Source organism: Mesoplodon mirus (genome assembly GCF_964341445.2).
Source record: "Mesoplodon mirus genome assembly, chromosome: 13".
NCBI classification, from domain to species: Eukaryota; Metazoa; Chordata; class Mammalia; order Artiodactyla; family Ziphiidae; genus Mesoplodon; species Mesoplodon mirus.
In genome coordinates this window covers 82,501,227-82,520,311 of record NC_138989.1, presented here as the reverse complement: position 1 = coordinate 82,520,311, position 19,085 = coordinate 82,501,227, and the positions used below count along the sequence as shown (strand labels likewise).

Sequence of the window (19,085 nt, the reverse complement as noted above, 5' to 3'; positions counted from 1 at the left end):
AGTGATTCAAATCCCACTTTGTGGGCTATATACAAAAATACAGTGTAGCACTAAGTTTTCTATGTGACACTGAGTCTCAGATTCCCCATATAAAATAAAGAGGCTGATCTCTAAAACACATCAAGCTCTAAAATTATCTGATTCCATGAAAACAAAAATATGCAGACTTAGAAATTTAACCTGTAGAGAACTTTTGTGAGCACTTCTAAGTATCTTTTTCTATAACTGTGTTCAACACATTGCTATTAAATTGAATATAAAACAAATGTTCATAAATTCAATCATTTAAACTGTTAATGGAGCTGGCTTATAAGATTTGATTAATGAAATAAACTCACTCTCAATTTTTTGATTCAGATTTTAACATGTTGTATTTAAACAGTAGTACACCTATTACCAATTCATTACTGTCTTTATGTATATACATGCTAATTTTTTAAATGTACACATTTTTACACCTTTCCATGAACTTACCAACGTTTTAGCTAAAAACATAGTAAATCCCTAGTCTCACCACTTCCACCGCCTATAAGAAAGTATTAAACTATTGGTTAAACTATGAAGTAGGTAAGATCCTTTGAGAATTTTTTGACATACTGTTGACCATTAAGTAGGGCCCAAATATCTGTTTACTGTTTATTTTTATTCTGGGACAGGGGTGCTGTACCAAATAGTATAATGATGGAGTTCCTTCTCTACTTTTCTTTCTTCAAAATGTGTTCATACATAAAGTCTCTTAAATATAATGAACTACTAAAGCAAAAATTTTTAACTCCTAATGGCAACATGCACATAAAAATAATTGAAAAGTAAAGCAATTGCTTTGACCGCTTTCAGCCTTTAGGTCTTAACACAAAGCTCCAATTTAAAATGAAATGTGTCAATTATGGGTTCATATGCTTTTGCATAGAATATGTAAGAGTTTTCATTCAATCTGCATTAGAGAATAAGAGATTTTAGTTAAACTAATCTTTTCCTCATTTTATATAAGTATACCTAATAAAGAAGAGCAGATTTGGGGTACAAAAAGTAATCCACAAAAGATTTATTAAATGTATATTAAGAGTGAATATAAACCACATTCACTGATCATTAGCGATAAAGGGCATCCTGCAGAGCAATAATTATTCAAATGAATGATTCAGCCCCTATTAAGCAAATATAAAAATCTTACAAAATGGAAAGGTTATACACACTGTAAAATGGTAACTTAATTGTCAAAAGTAATCATTTATTATAGACTGCCAAACAGGGGATCTCTTGACGCTTTTAAAATGATCCAACTTAAAAATAATTCATGTTACCCACCATAGATCAGCAAGCATTTCATAAATTAAGTTGCACAACGTTCAGTGACATAGGTGTGGCTTCATGACAGCACTAACTGAAAACACACTGAAAACCTTTATTTAAAGAAAAATTAGATTTGGGTTTCCCCCAAAGTAAAAGACTTTAATATTCACTGATCCTAGCAAAACAAAAAAACTATTAAAAAGAAAAAAACTTTGGATGAGCTTCTAATGAAACATATACTTTTCTACCTCCATACACATGCACACAAAAACACAAGGACAATGAAAACTGGAAAACAAATGACAACAGAGTTAACTGGCTTAAACAAATGAGAGAAAGGTGAAATCTAAGCCTATTGGAAGGGAAGGCAACAGAAACAAGCCTAAGAAAAAATATCGCAAATCTGAAACAAGAGTCAGATGCTATTTATTAAAAAGTGGGGGTAGAACAGTTAGAAAACAAAAACTCCTATAAACCAAAATAAAAATTCAACAGAAGGAAAACTGAAAAATCCTCCCCCCAAAAAAGAACCAGAAAATTAACTGACTTAAATATTTGAGAAAAGGCTAAAAAAAAATTAATATATCAATCCAGGAGGTCCAATATCCAACAAGAAAAGAGCTTTAGTCAGGAAAAGAAAGAAAATGAAGGGGAAAGCATTACAGAAGAAAATTTTAAATTTTCCCCTGAACTGAAGAACACAAGTTTACACACTGAAGAATCCATGGAATGCTCAGTACACCCAAAGAAGAAGAAAAAATAATCAGGCACATCATGGTGAAATTTTAAAATTTAGACAGTAACAGAAAGATACTATAAAGCTTCCAGAAAGAGAAAAAATTTACATACAAATGACTGGGAAAGAGATGGCAACTGACACAGTGATAACACTGAAAGCTGGAAGTTAGTGGAGCAATGTCTCCGAAATTCCAGGAGGAAGTCTGCTTCCAATGCGGCACACATTTATAGTCAACAACTCTTCTGAGCACATCCACGTTTCCCCGCCCCCCTGCAGGGCCACGTGACTGGCTCCGGCCAATGGACTGTGAGCACAAGTGACATGCGTCACTTCTGGGCCAAATATTTAGTGCCAGCGTGTGACCTGTCAGCTCTCTTTTGCACCTGCTGTGGCAACCAGGAGTCATGGGATGATATGCTGGGGAACTGCAGGAAGATGCCAGAGGAGCGCCAGGCCCACAGCAGAGTTGGTGAAACCAAGCAATAAGCATTTATTTACACACTGAGATTTCAGAGTTAATCTGCCATTGCAGCATAACCTATTCTATGCTGACTAAAACAGTAACCTAGAATTCTATACAGTCAGGCTATAAAGCAAATATTTAGAACATAGACATTTTATGACATGCAAGGTCTCAAACACGCACACACATGTACGCACGCACACACACGCACGCACACACACACACACACACACCCCATCACCTTACTAGGAAGCTACTAGGAGGTTAAGCTCCATCACATCAAGGAAGTAAACCAAGAAATCGAAAACAGGTAACCCTACTTAGGAGAGGAGAGAAAAGAATCTCTAGGTTGATGGCATAGCTCGTACTGCTCAGCCTGTTTGGGATACTGTCCTTGCCATCTACAGCTCTTCCCAAACACCCTCCAAGAGTCAGCTCAACTGTGACATCCTCCATGAAGACAGAAATCCAAATTTCCTGGCTACCAGTAGTAAATGAAAACATCTTGCATCAATAGCAAGAAAAGAGTTGCATTCTCAAATCTGCCAGCAATGTGGTTTGTGACTCGGGCAAATTACGTAACCACTCTTAGTCTCAATTTCCTCATCATCTGCATAAGGATGAGGTTATCAGAAGGTTCCTTCTAATTCTACAAGGCAGTAATTCTGCCAATGTACAAAACCACTAAATCCTGATACAATTCTATGTTTGGTACATGCTTACATATTCTGACAGTCAGTGATATTTGGTAATAATGTTATTCCTTAAATATATATATATATATTTTTTTACTTTAAAAGCAATGTCAACAGACAAAAATGACTATTGTCAGAGGGATGATATTTCCTTTAAAACCCAAACTCAGGTTTAATAACAAACACCTTCATTATTATAAACATCTAAACAAAAGGAAAATCATATGAAATAACAAGTCTACCAGTAAGAATTCATCTTACTTTAAAAGTGTGTTAACCCTGTTGCTTCCACCACCCAGTGTGTCATTGGTGTGGCCAGAATAATGTCTATCACTCTAAGTACAATAGCAAGCAGCACCGAGTAATAGGTGATCTAGAGCACATGCTGAATACATCTTTTCTAAATAGTTCTAAAGAGTAACATTAAAGTCTTAAAATTGTTTTTGATAGAAATTTTATCTAATAGGAGTCATATATTCCTCTGCCTTCTTAAAAGAAACACTTTAAACACAAGTGTGTACATTAAATATAATCTCATGCTGTATATAGACAGATGCCTCTTCAATGATCAAATTTACCTGTTGGAAGATTCCAGGACGGCATAGTGACGCTTGCAGGGTTTATTGATGCTCAGGAAACTTCGTCTCCCAGGCCTTCAGAGAGATGTGGTCTTTTCTTCTTTCCTTCTTCTCTACTACTCAAGAGTCGGCTCCCAAGGACAATGGGATAGCCACCGCTCCCCAAACATAGTCTCCAAGTGTGATGCCCTTTTAATAATTTTAAGAAAAAATTTCAGTGTGATGGCTGTTGAGAGTGATAAGACAATATTAAAACAATCAGTAGGAGAACAAGCGCCCAGGGCCTTGCAGGTGGCCACATGCAGAACCTTTCTGTTCTAGATTTCCCACCAACTGACCACAGCGACCCAGGGCCAGTCAACCCACCGCTGCTTACACTGCACCCATGTGTAATCCTCACAATTCTAGTAGCTGCACCCGTAATACTTCTGTAGACCCCCATTCTCCTTCCTCTTTTATGTCCATTTTTCTCGTCTCTTTGGTCTCACACCCCTTCCCCAAACGGGGCTTCCTCAACAAGAAAAACCAAGTCTTATGCAGATATTGCTGATTAACCAGAATACTCCTTTTAACTAATCACAGTACATTTTAAACTAATTACTACTGTTAGCACCTGTTACAGGCCAGGCACTGAACTCATACATTTACATGCATTATCTCAATTACTACACCAATGTTGAGGAAGGCGCCATGATTATTTTACAGATAAGACAAATAAGACTTTGATTTTATTTTAAAAACCTATCCTACAAAATCACAGTGCTGAAATTCAAACTTCGATCTGCAACCCTATGAGAGACTGCCTTCACCAGCTGCAGTCAGTCAACCAGGTCTCTGGCTTGTCTAATTCCTAACGAGTTCTTCCTTCCTGCTTAATTCTGAGGATGCCAGAGGTTCCAGACAACTGAAGTTTTACCTTGCTAAGCTCTGTAAAGCAGCATCAAGGGAAATGTGCTCTGGGGCCATTACTCTCCTCACACTCAACTGTGCTTCCAGAAGCAACAAGAGGCCTGTGCATCTTCACAACCAGCCAGTGGGGCATGTGAGTGAATTCAGACACACGCTGCAGTTCTACAAGAAGATGTAGTTCTCCCTGTGTGGGGATTTGGAGCCATGTAGTTTCAAGAACTTTGTCCTTATCAGTGCTATGATTTATTCAGCTGAGCAGATCAACTCAGCCAGGGATAAATAAAAAACACAAAAAAACCAACGGATGTCTAAGATCCAGCCAGCACATCTCTGCCTTTAACGTGCAGACAACCGTGTAAAAGCTACAAGCGCTTTCTGTACACCAAATCCCCACTCAGTGGCCAGGCTCCATGCCATGTGTGAGGGAGACAAAGGAGAAAGACCACAGCCCACGCCCTCCACGAGGAACTCAGTAATGAATGTTGAATCAGAAACATACGAATTGATAAAATGGGATTACTGAAGGAGCTGGAAGGACGGGTGGTTAGGGAAGGCTTCTCTGAGAATGAACCAACCACAGGGGGAGCCATTGAAGAGCAGTCTAGGAAAACTGTCAAAGGGGAGGAGGCCAGAAGCAGCTTGGAATGTTGAGGAACAGAAAGGCTAGACCACACCTTTGTGCTAAGGCAGAGAGAGGGTTGTTCAAAATGCGCTGAAGAACCAGGCAGAAGTCTTGTGGTCGATGGTAAAGAGTTTGGATTTTACTTTAAACAAAATGTACATGTATTCACAGTAACTCTGACAGATTATCCCCACCTTAGTGCCACATGAGGAATAAGACTCAGAGGGGTTAAATAATGGGTTCAAGGTCACAAATCTAGGAATGTACACTCTTCCCTAAAGATCTAACACCTCTGAAACGTCCTCTGTGTGCAAAGGGAGAATGGAAGTCTTAAATGACTTTATCTAAGTCTGTCTATTCTTCAAACATTAACAAGACCAACGGCCACCCAAAACAAACGTCACAACAAAGTAAAACGTAATGTTTGTATGAATCATCAAAGATGACTCTGATGTTGGTTTAAGGTAAAATGTGCCCTCAGTCCAAAAGCCTTCCCTACTTACTAGCTAAACCAACCTGTTGTGCAGCATAATAAATTAACCATAAAAATATTAATGACAATTTCACTCTCAATACACTTGAAAACATGTCCCACTGCTGTTACTCTCTTTCTCTACCTGGACAACTCTTTCAATCAAGGTAGTCATACAAGAAAGTTTCCCCTTTTTATGACACATATGAATATTATAAATTTCTCCCTTGCAAAAGCAATAATTTTACAAAATTACCCAGGCGCCACAGATGTGTCATTTCCAAAAGTGGAAGAGGTCAGGGATGAGGACAGAGAACTGAAATAGACAATCTTCATTTCCCATAAAATGCAACAAGCAGAAAACAGCAAAAGGTAATCTGTTTAACTCTAGGTCATTTACCTACCTACCCTTATTAAGTATCAAAATAGATGCATACACACCCATTCGTTATTCGAGATTATAAATAACGTGGGGTATTTGACCTCATACTTCAGTATATTTGTGTGTTTATGTGTGTGTGCACCGATCCATTTTGCATGACTGCGTTTTTTTTTGTTGTTTTTTTTTTTTGCGGTACGCGGGCCTCTCTCTGTTGTGGCCTCTCCCGTTGCGGAGCACAGGCGCTCTGGAGGCGCAGGCTCAGCGGCCATGGCTCATGGGCTCAGCCGCTCCGCGGCATGTGGGATCTTCCCAGACCGGGGCACGAACCCATGTCCCCTGCATCGGCAGGCGGACTCTCAACCACTGCACCACCAGGGAAGCCCATGACTGCGTATTTTTAAGCTAGTGATAACAGTAACTGCCACAAATTCAGAAATAGGCATAACAGTTCCCTTTTCTGGAGTATGGTTTGACTTTTAAATAAGATCACACAGGCACTTCTATGAGCAAAATAAAAGATAATGTTAGTAACACGAAGTTTCCTGAAAACTGACCACAATGGAGAAAACTACCAGAGTTTTCTCTGAAGAGTGACATTACCCAACAAGACAGGCTTAAGAAGATGCTTTCTTCTGTTCCCTAAGAAGAGGGCCATTAAAGGAGCACACAGGGACTTCCCTGGTTGCACTGTGGTTAAGGGTCTGTGCTCCCAGTGCAGGGGGCCCGGGTTCAATCCCTGGTCAGGGAACTAGATCCCGCATGCATGCCGCAACTAAGAATTCGCATGTTGCCACTAAGGAGCCCGTGCTGCAACTAAGACCTGGTGCAACCAAATACATAAATAAATTTTAAAAAAAAAATTTTTTTAAAGGAGCACTCAGGACCATGAGATGAGTAGGAATCCATTCAGTACCGCTGAGTTTCCCTCCCAGGTCATGGCACAGCCCAGGTTGGCTGCAGCCCAGGTCAGTGGCACCCAAACCCTTTCTCTGCCACTCCCTGCAAGGTGCTATGGGGAGGGTGCCAGGTGACACCAGGAGTGTGCCCCTGGATCCTGCAGAGGCCGCGTTTAAGGCCTGCCCATCTTCCCACTAAAAGAAGGGCAAGGCGCAGTGCCATGTACTTCCCATCAATTCAGGAGGTATTTAAAGATCATAAAAAAAAAAAAAAAAAGGAAAAAATGTTTCAGAAGAGATGAAGGGAGCTCTAAAAAGGGTTCAGGTGAATAATCTGGGTGATCGTACCCAGACCAGTGGAAAGCACTTGCCAAGTCACAGGTGAGTTCTTCTAAGTGTCCTAGTTAAGCCCAAGGTCAGTGGGCCAGCTTCCCCAAAGGCAACAAGGAAACATTAGGGACAATGTCGGAACCAGAGGGCTGAGGCCACATATTCTGCTCTGTATATTCTGGAATGGCTTCCGAAACTTACCATATCCATGCTAACTGATGCGACACTGAGAAATAAATAAGAAAGCATGGGGAACGGATCACAGGCTATGTTTTCGGGTTTTCTCTGTGAAACTTGATAAACAACCACCGTTCATGTTTCTAAACAAAACTGATTCCCCACAGCACTAAACAGTCCACTTCAAATTCATTCATTCAAGTAAGCTAAGTAGATTTTATGTTATGATATTTGTTAGGTTAACAAAAAAAGTCAGGATAAATGTACACCTACTATGGTTGAGAAAACCTCAGACATTTCATCTTGAAGTAGATAGCAGTTTACTTTTGCTTGAATACACTTATATCTTTATTCCAAGGAACACGGTCCACGAAGCACATATTCGGAAACCATTCACATTATAACTGTGATTACTACGTTCTCTGTCCTCATACCCAGTAAAGCGGCATATCGCCTTTTCCGGGGTAGACGTTCAAGAAACATCTGCTGAACTGAATTCAACATTAATATATTTCATTACCGGAAGCCTGAGCTCTGCCACATATTCCCACCTGGCCCTGAATTCCAAAAAGTACGGATGGCAACCCAAAATTCCACATTCCGACTAAATGTTAAGGTGGCCTACAGACGACCGCACACATTCCAAGTTCTGCGCCAGGACCTGCCCCCGAGAAATGTCAGTAGTTCTGACCCAGAATGAACCACAAAGGTGTACCTGAAGTTGTCAACACCTGAAGCAAATTGAAAATCAAGGCCCGTCTCCGGGCCAGCTTGACATCTCCAGTCCCCACGCCCGCGGGAGCCCTCGAGGGTCCGGCGGCGCCTCCACGCGCGGAACAGACCAGGGTCTCCGCCCGACGCGACCCCCCGGGGAACGGCACGGGCGCGGCCTGCGGCCCCCAGCCCGCCCTGCGGCCGCCGGCCTCCAGCCCGGGGGTCCGAGCGCGGCCGAGGGGCTGCGGAGCGCGCAGGCCCCGCGCCGCCGCCCCAGGCCTTGCCGAGCCCCGGCCTCTCCCCGGCGGACTGCGGGCAACAAAGGCGGCGGCCCGGGCCCGGCGCGCGCGGCGGACGAGAGGCCGAGGGGTACGGCCGGCGCGCGGCGGAAGCAGGCCTCGGCCCTCCCCGGCCCGGCTTCCCGGACGCCGCTCCCCGCCGGCCCGGCCCCCGCCCGCGGACCCGCGGAGGCGCACAGGGCCTCACGCCGCCGGGACCCTCGCCGCTCCCCGTCGGGCGGCCTCCCCGACCCCCTCCGCGCCGGAGCCGCCCCGCCGGCCGGAGGAGAAGGGGCACCGCCGCGGCCGGTTCCCCGGGCCGCCGAGGAGAGGGGGCGGGAAGCCGAGCCTGGACCCAGCCTCCAACTCGGCTCCGCAGACGCTCACCCGGCGGCCGCCCGCTCCGCTTCCTCGCCCAGCGTCGGCGCGACTGCCGCGCTCGGCCCTCCTTCCCGCAACTCCTCCTCCCGCCTCCTTCCTCCTCCTCCTCCTCCTCCTCCTCCTCCTCCTCCTCCTCCAGGAGGGGCGCGCCGGGCGCCGGCCCGAGCTGGAGCCGCAGCCGAGGAGCCGAGCCGGCCGCTTCGCGCCCACCACTCGGCCCGCGGCGCCGGCGGGCGTCGGCGCGGGGGGCGGGTCGGCGGGGGCGGGGGTAGGGGCGCGCGGGGCGGGGCCGGGGGCGCCGCGGGGCCGGGGGGCCGGTCCCCCGCTGGAGTCGGAGTCCCGGCATCTGCCTGCCGGGCGCGCCCCGCCCGCGCCCGCTGGCCCGGCGGTCTGTCCGGTGCTGCCTCTGCCTTTGCAGCCTCCCCTCCTCGGCGGCCGGGCCGACGCGGAAAGGAAGACGTCCTCGGCCCTCGGCCGCCGGCCCTGCCCTTGTCCCTGCGGTCAGGCGGCGGCCTCCACGCGGCCGAGGTCCGCTCACCTGGCGCGGTGACCCGGGCCCGGTCCCCGCGGGGAGGGAGGGACGGGCGAGCACGCGCGCCCGAGCAGGGCCAGGGAGGGAAGCCCTTCCCCACACCTTGTCTAGCTTAACGGTAGAATGTGCTTATTAAAAGAAAACCTATTCCTTGTTTCAAGCCATCTGCTTTTCCATTTAGTCCTTGTTAGTGGGGTTTTATGCAGGAATAGTTCACTATTGTTTGCACCGCCGAATTCCAAGGTAGTGTGACATAAAGTTGCGTGTTGGTGACTTGACTCATTTCTTTGGAAATTGGCTGACCCGTCCCAACATATAGCAATAACAGCAAATTGGATTTTTGCCAATGAGAAGCAACAGGAACATTTTTATTTCTCTTTTCATCAAAGAAAAGTGATTAAAGTATCATTAAAATCTAACTTAGGGCTTCCCTGGTGGCGCAGTGGTTGAGAGTCCGCCTGCCGATGCAGGGGACACGGATTCGTACCCCGGTCCGGGAAGATCCCACATGCCGCGAAGCGGCTGGGCCCGTGAGCCATGGCCGCTGAGCCTGCGCGTCCGGAGCCTGTGCTCCACAATGGGAGAGGCCACAACAGTGAGAGGCCCGCGTACCACAAAAAAAAAAAAAAAAATCTAACTTAAGCTCTTTTCTCTTGTCCGCCATCCTATGTGCGGTTGAATTTGGTCCTCGCCATGTCTTCCCACAAGACTTCAGGATCAAGCGATTCCTGGCCAAGAAACAAAAGCAGAATCGTCCCATTCTCCAGTGGATTCCAATGAAAACTGGTAATAAAATCAGGTACAACTCCAATACAAGGCATTGGAGAAGAACCAAGCTGGGTCTGTAAGGAGCCTCACATATGAAGTGGCACACATTTACGCTATCAAGGTCAATTGCTTCTTACCATATCAGGTCACTAGTGTCTGGAACAGCTGCCTGGGTTTGATGGGAGAAATGGAATGGCTCTCTCCTCTTTTCTTGATCTTTCCTCACCACTGCTATGTAGCTCAGTAATAAATATGTGAAACCTTTTGTTGGAAAAAAAAATCTAACTTAATAATTGTTGGCTTTACAACTTGTATTTCTTGAATAGTATGGACCTTTTAAGGAGGAAACAAGGCTAGGGAAAAAAGTCTTAAAGTTGTTCCAAGGTGAATTTGTAGCTGAATTATACCGCAGTTAAGCTGTTAGCTTTAAAAAAGTGCAAGTAATTGATCTTAATTCCTATAAATGTTGAATATATAATTCTCATCTAAACACACAATGATTAATAATTTAAAAATTGGATTGTCAGGTGACTCAATTGGTTTGTATGACTGAATAGTATATATAAGGTTGATGTCATTTGTTATATGTGATTCACCAGGCCTTCTGTCATCTTCAGTTCTTAGTTGAATTTATTACTCAACCCCTACCATTATTGTTACCCTAATTTAGATACAACTCAATTCTCAAATATCTAATCACAGTTAATGTTGACTGAAATAGAATGGTCAAAGAGCTCAGTGATAATCGTTAAGTGGTAATTAGAAAAGAAGCAAACTTTTCAACCCACCCCTCTTGTGGTAAGCCGTTCAGAAGGAAAAGACATGGGACAGACTGGAGTATCAAGGGGCTGGTGTCTCCTTATATGATCTAAAGAAGGCCAGCTGGGGGCCATCAGCAGGACTTGATAAGCACTAAGCTAGCAGTGGACTGAGCTGACCCTTCCAGGAGACAGGATCAAGACACGGGCTTCTGAGTCTGGCAGAGCTGGTCTGGCGTCTCAGCTTTGACAATTCATATGGTTATGTGACCTTAAGTTTCTCAGTTGTAACTTCAATGTCTTTGAAGAGGGGGGTGGGAGTGGGGGAGGGGTTTTTTGATATTTTGATATTAAGTATATTAAATAGTTGTGAAGATTACTTGAGATAATGCACAAAACCTGGTCCATAATGATTGTTATTACTAGGTAATGTATATTTTACAGGCAAGGCATTTAAATATTTTTTGGTGTATATTATCTACTTTATTTTAACAATAATCTATTTGTAAGGTCAGTATTATCATCATCCCCACATTACAGGTGAGGAAACTGTGGCTTCTTGTGTATAAGTAGTAAATAACTTTATCAAAGTCACACAGCCACTATGCGGCAGAGCTGGCATTCAGACTTAGATCTCTCTGACTCCACAATATGAGCTCTTAACCACTAAATTGAAATTATAGTGAGAACTATATGAATAATATAACAACTTTAGTGTAGAGATACTAGTGGCTAAATATACCATTAAAATCTCCATGCTTGGCTGAATTCCAATACTTTGGCTACAGACAACACTGTCTGATAGATACACTTGCTGAAAGATAGTGGGTTTCCCTGGTGGCACAGTGGTTAAGAATCCGCCTGCCAATGCAGGGGACATGGGTTCAAGCCCTGGTCCGGGAAAATCCCACATGCCGCGGAGCAACTAAGCCCGTGCGCCACAACTACTGAGCCTGAGCTCTAGAACCCACGAGCCACAGCTCCTGAAACCTGTGCACCTAGAGCCTGTGTTCCGCAACAAGAGAAGCCACCGCAATGAGAAGCCCGGGCACCACAATGAAGAGTAGTCCCTGCTCGCTGCAAGTAGAGAAAGCCCTCGTGCAGCAACAAAGACCTAATGCAGCCAAAAATAAAATAAATTAATTTAAAAAAAAAGATGGTGATGTCAAAGGGTCCTATTGAAAGCCTATCCCCTTAACAGGGGCAGAAGAGTGTAGTTCTACCTCTTCCTCCTAAAGTCATAACTGGTAGAGTCAGAAAGAACTTTCTGGATCATCCTCAGCATCCTCATTTGATGGAGGAGGAAATAGATTCAGAAATCATCTGACTTGCCCAAGCAACAAAGTTAAAAATAGTTGAGTCATGACTTGAACTGCCATCTCCCAATTTCAAGTCTGGTTTGATTTCTAGTATTAAACGTCTTCCTTCTTCCAGAATAGGGCAGAAGAGGAGCTCAGACTGCAGAAAATTGGGTGGAAGCAGGAGGGGATACGGCAGGCAGCCTTCCAGCCTTGTCCTGATATTTCACGTACATCCTCGCTAAAAGCCCCCTCTAGGCCCCTGCGGGAAAGCTGTCCACGTAAGCAACACTCCGCACTCTCAACACCCCTCTCACCTTCCCACTGCCATTCTGCTCCCTCCTGCCTTCCTGCCTTTAAGGATCAGGAGAAGTCCTCCACTCATTCGAGTTTCCCTGTTTGGTACTTGTACTGGATTGAAGAGTATCCTTCCTGGAATCTCAGAGTGTGACCTGTTTGAAAGTGGGGTCTTCACAAATGTAGTTAAGTTGGTCATAGTGGAGTAGGGTGGGCCCTTCGTCCAATTTGATTGTTGTCTTTATAAGAGGAGAACAGACACAAGAGACAGGCATGTAGAGGGCAGACCGTATAAAGACAATCAGGGAGACCCCCAGGAAGGCAGAGATGGCAGTGATGTGCCCACAAGCCAAGGATTGCCAGCACTGCTGCCAACACCTGGAGGTGGAACAGGCAAGGAAAGATCCTCCCCTACAGCCTTCAGGGAGAGCATGGCCCTACACACACCCTGATGTTGTACTTCTAGCCTCCAGGACCAGGAAAGGAGATATTTCTATTGGGTTAAACACCCAGCATGTGATGCTTTGTTGTGGCAGCCACAGGGAACTAGTGCAGGAGTCCTAGGCCTGCCCACCCCTGTGTCCCCACCCCTCCCCCCCTCCCATCCACCCACCCGGAGGGCCTGTTCTCTGGAATGAAGTCACTGAAGTCTCCTCCCAATCAAATCTCCTCCTTATAGAGCTCCCCAATTACTAGAGTCACCATGGTTCCAGTTTGCCCAGGACAGTACCAGGTTATAACCATTGTTCCGGCACAAATGTGAATAATGCCACCTTTCATCCCAAAGTTGCTCCTGTTCAGAAAATAAATTCTGCGTTCACTCTGCCTTCCCCATAAAGTACAAAAGAGTGACTCAGTTACTTGGCATTCAAAGAGAGAGTTGGACCCAACCCATTTCTCCAGCCCCGCAGTCCACCGCTTCCTCATATTACACTTTGCCCGGCCAAGCTGGGTAAGTCCATCTCCAGACAGTCCCTACCCTGTGCCTTAACGTGTGCTTTGCTCTCTGCCTAGAATGTTCTTCCATCTCACCCCCCCCACCCGCCACACACACCCTCTGATTATTTCTATATATTGAAAACCTTACTCCTCATCAGTTGATGTTCAGGTCCACCCCGTCAGAAACGATGTCAGGCTATATAGAAACCCCACCTTGGGTTTTACAGCACAGGTCATACTCTACGCTGAATTGCAACAATTCTTCTCTCTTCTCCTTTGAATGCAGATGCTTTGACTTATTCATCTTCGTATTATGCTACTAGTACCTTGAATGAGATTTTTTCATATAATAGGGACTCAAGACATCTTTGATAAATAAATATGAGTATTTCATTCCTCTCTCCATCCATCTGAGAATAGTCCTTAAAGGTGCACTTTAAGGACTTCCCTGGTGGGGCAGTGGTTAAGAATCCCCCTGCCAATGCAGGGGACACGGGTTCGAGCCCTGGTCCAGGAAGATCCCACATGCTGGGGAGCAGCTAAGCCTGTGTGCCACACTACTGAGCCCATGCGCCTAGAACCCGTGCTCTGCAACAAAGACAAGCCACCGCAATGAGAAGCCTGTGCACCGCACCAAAGAGTAGCCCCCGCTGGCCGAAACTAGAGAAAGCCCGCGTGCAGCGACGAAGACCCAACGCAGCCCAAAATTAATTAATTATTTAATTATTTTGTTTTAAAAAAGATCCACTTTAAGATATAGGGGTGGCTGGTTTGTCCTTTGGGAAGTGACAAATACCTGATCTCCAGAGCATAATTATGTGGGCAAAAAAATGTTGCCCACCATCAAGCCTTCCGCCACAGCTGCAGCCCTGACGGTGCCCCCTGAGGGGAATTCAGGTTGGAGAAAAACAAGGTATTGCCCCTAGATAGTTAAGATGCATATCAAAGGAATAATTTCAATGCATCCAGCCACTTGCATCTTCCCATACACAGAAAGGCACTAAAATCAGTATGTTGGGATGTCTGGGTGTTCCGGTGTGATTAGCAGTAATCTTTCGAGGTTCAACTACAGGTTTTTGCAGCAAAAACTCCTATATATCCTGGCTCCTCCCTTAACTCTTTGCTGCAGTTCCTCAGAGCTAATTGAGAGGCTGAACCTCAGGCTACAGTCCTCAGTAGGCCACCGAATAAAACGTAATTCTCAACTTTTAGGTTGTGCAATTTTCTTCAGTCGACAGTTATTAAGGGAAAATGTCAGGGCTATTTCAATCAGCAGCTAGATTCTGCTCGCTGGGGACACGCTGACAGCAAAGGAATGGTGCCTCCCTCTCAGAACAAGGGATTCTGAGGGTTTTTAAGACCTGGCAGAAGGTACTTGGGTACGTGTTTCTTTGATGAGAAAGGTAGCACTTCAGCAAAACATCATTCCTACATGGTAAGAGTCCCTCGTAGGCTCAGCTTCCCATTATTCTCCATTTCGGATCAGAGATTCCTACTTGTAGACAATTAAAAGAAATACCTCACTCATGCCTGCCCTTTCCACTTCCAGGATCCAGAGCCCCGCTGACTGCTTAGGGGGTCTTTCACTCTGTAAGGTAACCCTGTTGATTTAGTGCAAAAAAAAATCTAGCAAATAGCCATTATTATGAGGAGTTGATGGCGTGCATAGGTCCTAAAGTAGAGAATAACACGATAGACACCCCCACCCTCACAATTAACCCAACAATGGAAGAAGGAATCAGAATTCTTCCCTAATGGACAGAGAGTCAGAACTCCTATGGCCAAGTTCAGGGCGGTCTTAAAATACCATCACTACTTTCCCTCGCTTTGAGACTTCTAGCTGGGTAGAATCCCATTTCTTAAAGAACCCTTCTCTAAAGCAAGATAACTCTGCATTCAATAGCTAGAAATCCAACATAGGATTTTACAGAAAAGTAAACTTCTACCCATGTTTGTGATTCTAAAGCATTAGGAAGACCTGACAATCTGTAAAAAAAGAAAAAAAATACTGTACCTTCTATGGCATGGATTAAAATTCTATATTAGAGCTTTGTTCCTTTAGATTTGGAGTTATTAAAGAACAAATATTGGGAATTCCCTGGTGGTGCAGCGGTTAGACACTTCACCGAAAAAAAAAAAAAAGCACAAATAGCTCCCTAGAAGCAATAGCACTTTTAGACGTCATCAGTTGTTTATTACTCTGTGACCTATATATTGCTATCACATTGTTACTTGATTCTTGCATCATTTTTAACTTTTCATATCTGTGTTTCCCCATTCACCTATAGTTTATATTGAACTAATTTTACTGTCTTCAATTAACAGCAGACATATTTAAAAAGTGTGAGATTTCTCCTAGGGCAAGAAAAAATATCTGTTATTCAAATGCCTTGTCACAAAACAATAATGAACATATCTGTAATTGGTAATGCATACATTTCTTATCCTGAGTCACATCTCAGCACTGGCTGGCAAAGAACTTGACACCAGAAGGCACTCTTTTTGAAACGGTACATGCCATAGAAGTGTTTCCAGTGAATGGCTTTCCAACAGGATCCATTTTCATGCCCCCTTGACCTTGAGTTTTGGTGGAGATTGGGAACCATAGGTGCTAAATACCCTGACATTAAGGGCTAATCTATGCCAGACTAGCAAAAGGAGTGGCTTCAAAACCTGTTTTGCCTGAATTTGCCAACCTACCTAACTTCAGGGTACAGAAGAGAAGAGGCTGTGTGTCCCATCCTCCAATGAGGGAGGGAAGGAGTTGTTTCCTCTCCATTTTAAGCCAAGTAATGGAAAGCTTCAAGAGAACTAGAGCGTTTGACCTGTGCCCTTGGAATTTGAGCTGTGGAGGACCTGGTGTCAGACTCTCACAGGAAAATGCTGAAGAGTATAGCCTGACCAGAGCTGCCCTGACCCAGCAGCAGAAAGAAGAGACAAGACCACCCCCCAACCAAGCATGGCAGGCCAAGGACAAGGGAGCCACCCGTGGGCTTTGTGGACCTGTAGATGCGAACTGGAACCAGGAAATTCCCGAAGGACTTCTTCCTGTCCTAAAGGGTATTAAAGAAGAAAGTACTCTGACACTTGTTAACATGGTAAAGAAGACTTTATTTTGGTAGGGTCAAGACTATAGCAATAGGGGAAAGTGATGGGGCTTAACTCTGGAAACAGTAAAGACAGCCAGGGATTTATAGGGATTTATTTATAACAAGCAGGGTGAAGGGGGTCAGTGGATGGAAAATTACTAAGAGGAATCATGAAGGGCAGAGGGATTCTTGCTAAACCATCGCCATCTTGTGAGGAGGCTCAAGCAACCCGAGGAGAAGAAGCCCAAGTTGGGCAGGCACAGAGGCCTCCTGCCCAAAACAAGGACCACATGAGCGAGCTTTATTGGGAACCCTAGTCCCAGACAAGCCTTTGAATGACTGCAGCCCAGCCCACACCTTGACTGCAACTTCATAAGAGACCCCAAACCAGAATCACCCAGCTAAGCTGTTTCTGAATCCTTGACCCAAAGAAACTGGGATAATATGGTTTAGCACCCTTTCTTAACCATTATATACAATCTCTCTGCCACTGAAAGAAAGTGAAGTGTGATGTTCACCATGTGGATGAATAGGATTTCTAAGTGGCCAATAGGTACCTGAATATCCCAATGATACTATTGTATTATATGATTTTTTTCAGAATTTTAAATAAACTTTCATTTTTTCGCGGTACGTGGGCCTCTCACTGTTGTGGCCTCTCCCGTTGCGGAGCACAGGCTCCAGACGCGCAGGCTCAGCGGCCATGGCTCACGGCCCCAGCGGCTCCGCAGCATGTGGGATCTTCCTGGACCGGGGCACGAACCCGTGTCCCCCGCATCGGCAGGCAGACTCTCAATCACTGAGCCAACAGGGAAGCCCAAATAAACTTTATTTTTTAGAGAAGAAAATACTGATTATTTTTTAACCATCAAGGCTTTGCATGTATTTGAACATATTCAGAAGCTGATAATGACTGAATATTTTATAATAAATATTCTTCTGTGCTCTTTTCATTGAAAAAAATTTTTGTGGAGGGAATATATTTCTTTTACCCTGATTTACCTCCCTTCTTCATTCATATGCACCTGGGTTATAAAATTTAATTTGTAATAGACTGGATGTTTAATTTAAGTAACCCAATGAAATATGAACATTTTAAGAAAATAGCATTCAACATCCACTCGTGAGGGTTCAAAATATATAAACTGCTTACTTAACTGCATGTTCTCATTTAAAAAAAAGAAAAGAAAAAAGGCACACCCTGACCATGTTCTCGTTCTAATCTGTCTCCGTTTTCTCTTTACTCTTGACATCAGGATTATCCCCTTGCCGTTCCCATGGTAACCATATTTTGTAGGGAAGAAATGATGCAACAATTATACGAAAAAACCAGGTTTCAATGTCATCTCACTGCTAAACTTTTGATCATGAGGAGTTGGGAATAACTGGAAAGGAGTGTTAACGTGTAGTTCTATATCAATAATGATCACGACAAGGTAAATGCTAAGTCAGCCACCTGTGCACTTCTTTCCTCTCTCCCTTTCTTACTCTGGTGGTCATGATGAAAAAGTATGACTTCAAATGAAACCCAGAAGTAGAAAAGGCCGTGCACTCACTTAAGAAAAGCACTTGGCAAAAAATTCTTCATTACGTAAAGAACTACGTAAATGTCTAGCAATAAATACCTATTTGAACATTATATTTTCATTAGCATACAGTGTGTACTTTATGATAGCAAACTAACGTCTGTTAAAAAAGAGTCAATGACGGACTTCCCCGGTGGTCCAGTGGTAAAGAATCCACCTTCTAATGCAGGGGATGCAGGTTTGATCTCTGATCTGGAAACCAAGATCCCACATGCCATGGGGCAATTAAGCCTGCGCGCCACAACTGCTGAGCCTGCACACCTCAACTAGAGAGTCCGAGTGCCGCAACAAAGAGCCTGTGCACCGCAACAAAGATCCCACCTGCCGCAACTAACACCCGACTTAGCCAATAAATAAATAAATAAATAAATAAATAAATAATAAAAATAGTCAATAAATAATTTTGACAGATCTCTGGGAATAGTTTCCTCACAGACTCTCCCTTTAAAATACTGCTGAGTGTGTGTAAACTCAGGAAAAATCTGGCACCTCCAGGATTTAACTTGAAAAGAGAAAGCAACAGAAGACCTGGGGAGCTATTAAGGAAACATCAGTGTGACTCAGACTTCCTTCTGTCACTGACTATTTTCAGGTTCAGTTTTGTTTGAACCAATCCTCCTGGGATGGTGCAGCAAACAATAGCAGTCCAACTACTTAGCGCTCCTTTCCAGAGGACTCACTGGAGCCCTGACAGGTCATGGCCACAGAGACATCGCTCAACTTAGTTGCTGCTAAGCTTGAGAGGGAGCGGGATAAAGATTTTATTCCCAGCAAGTGGCTGGCGTGTATTTAAGTCTTTATTTCTCGCTGGTGCAGAGAAATAGGCTTAACTTTTGGACACACTGAGGCCAGGCCAGACACACACAGCGGAAAGTTGAGGGAGCCAATG

General features: G+C 44.5%; 1 protein-coding gene and 1 pseudogene across 4 annotated transcripts in view; one reads left to right on the top strand and one right to left on the bottom strand.

Moving 5' to 3' along the window:
• SOCS6 (suppressor of cytokine signaling 6) overlaps positions 1 to 9,040 on the bottom strand; it is a 34,535-nt gene extending 25,495 nt beyond the window's left edge. Inside the window, exons 1-2 of one of the 3 annotated variants that reach the window (XM_082639989.1) lie at positions 8,936 to 9,040; positions 3,769 to 3,957 (exon numbers count right to left, since the gene is read on the bottom strand). The gene's annotated coding sequence lies outside the window, so the exon portion shown is untranslated. Of the gene's footprint in view, positions 1 to 3,768; positions 3,958 to 8,271; positions 8,469 to 8,935 lie in introns of those variants that run through there. The other 2 variants (XM_082639990.1, XM_082639992.1) reach the window with 2 other exon arrangements.
• Positions 9,041 to 10,154: 1,114 nt separating this feature from the next.
• On the top strand, positions 10,155 to 10,324 carry LOC309814843 (large ribosomal subunit protein eL39-like; annotated as a pseudogene). The gene has a single exon. The product of its transcript is annotated as a large ribosomal subunit protein eL39-like (transcript).
• The last annotated feature ends 8,761 nt before the right edge of the window (positions 10,325 to 19,085 follow it).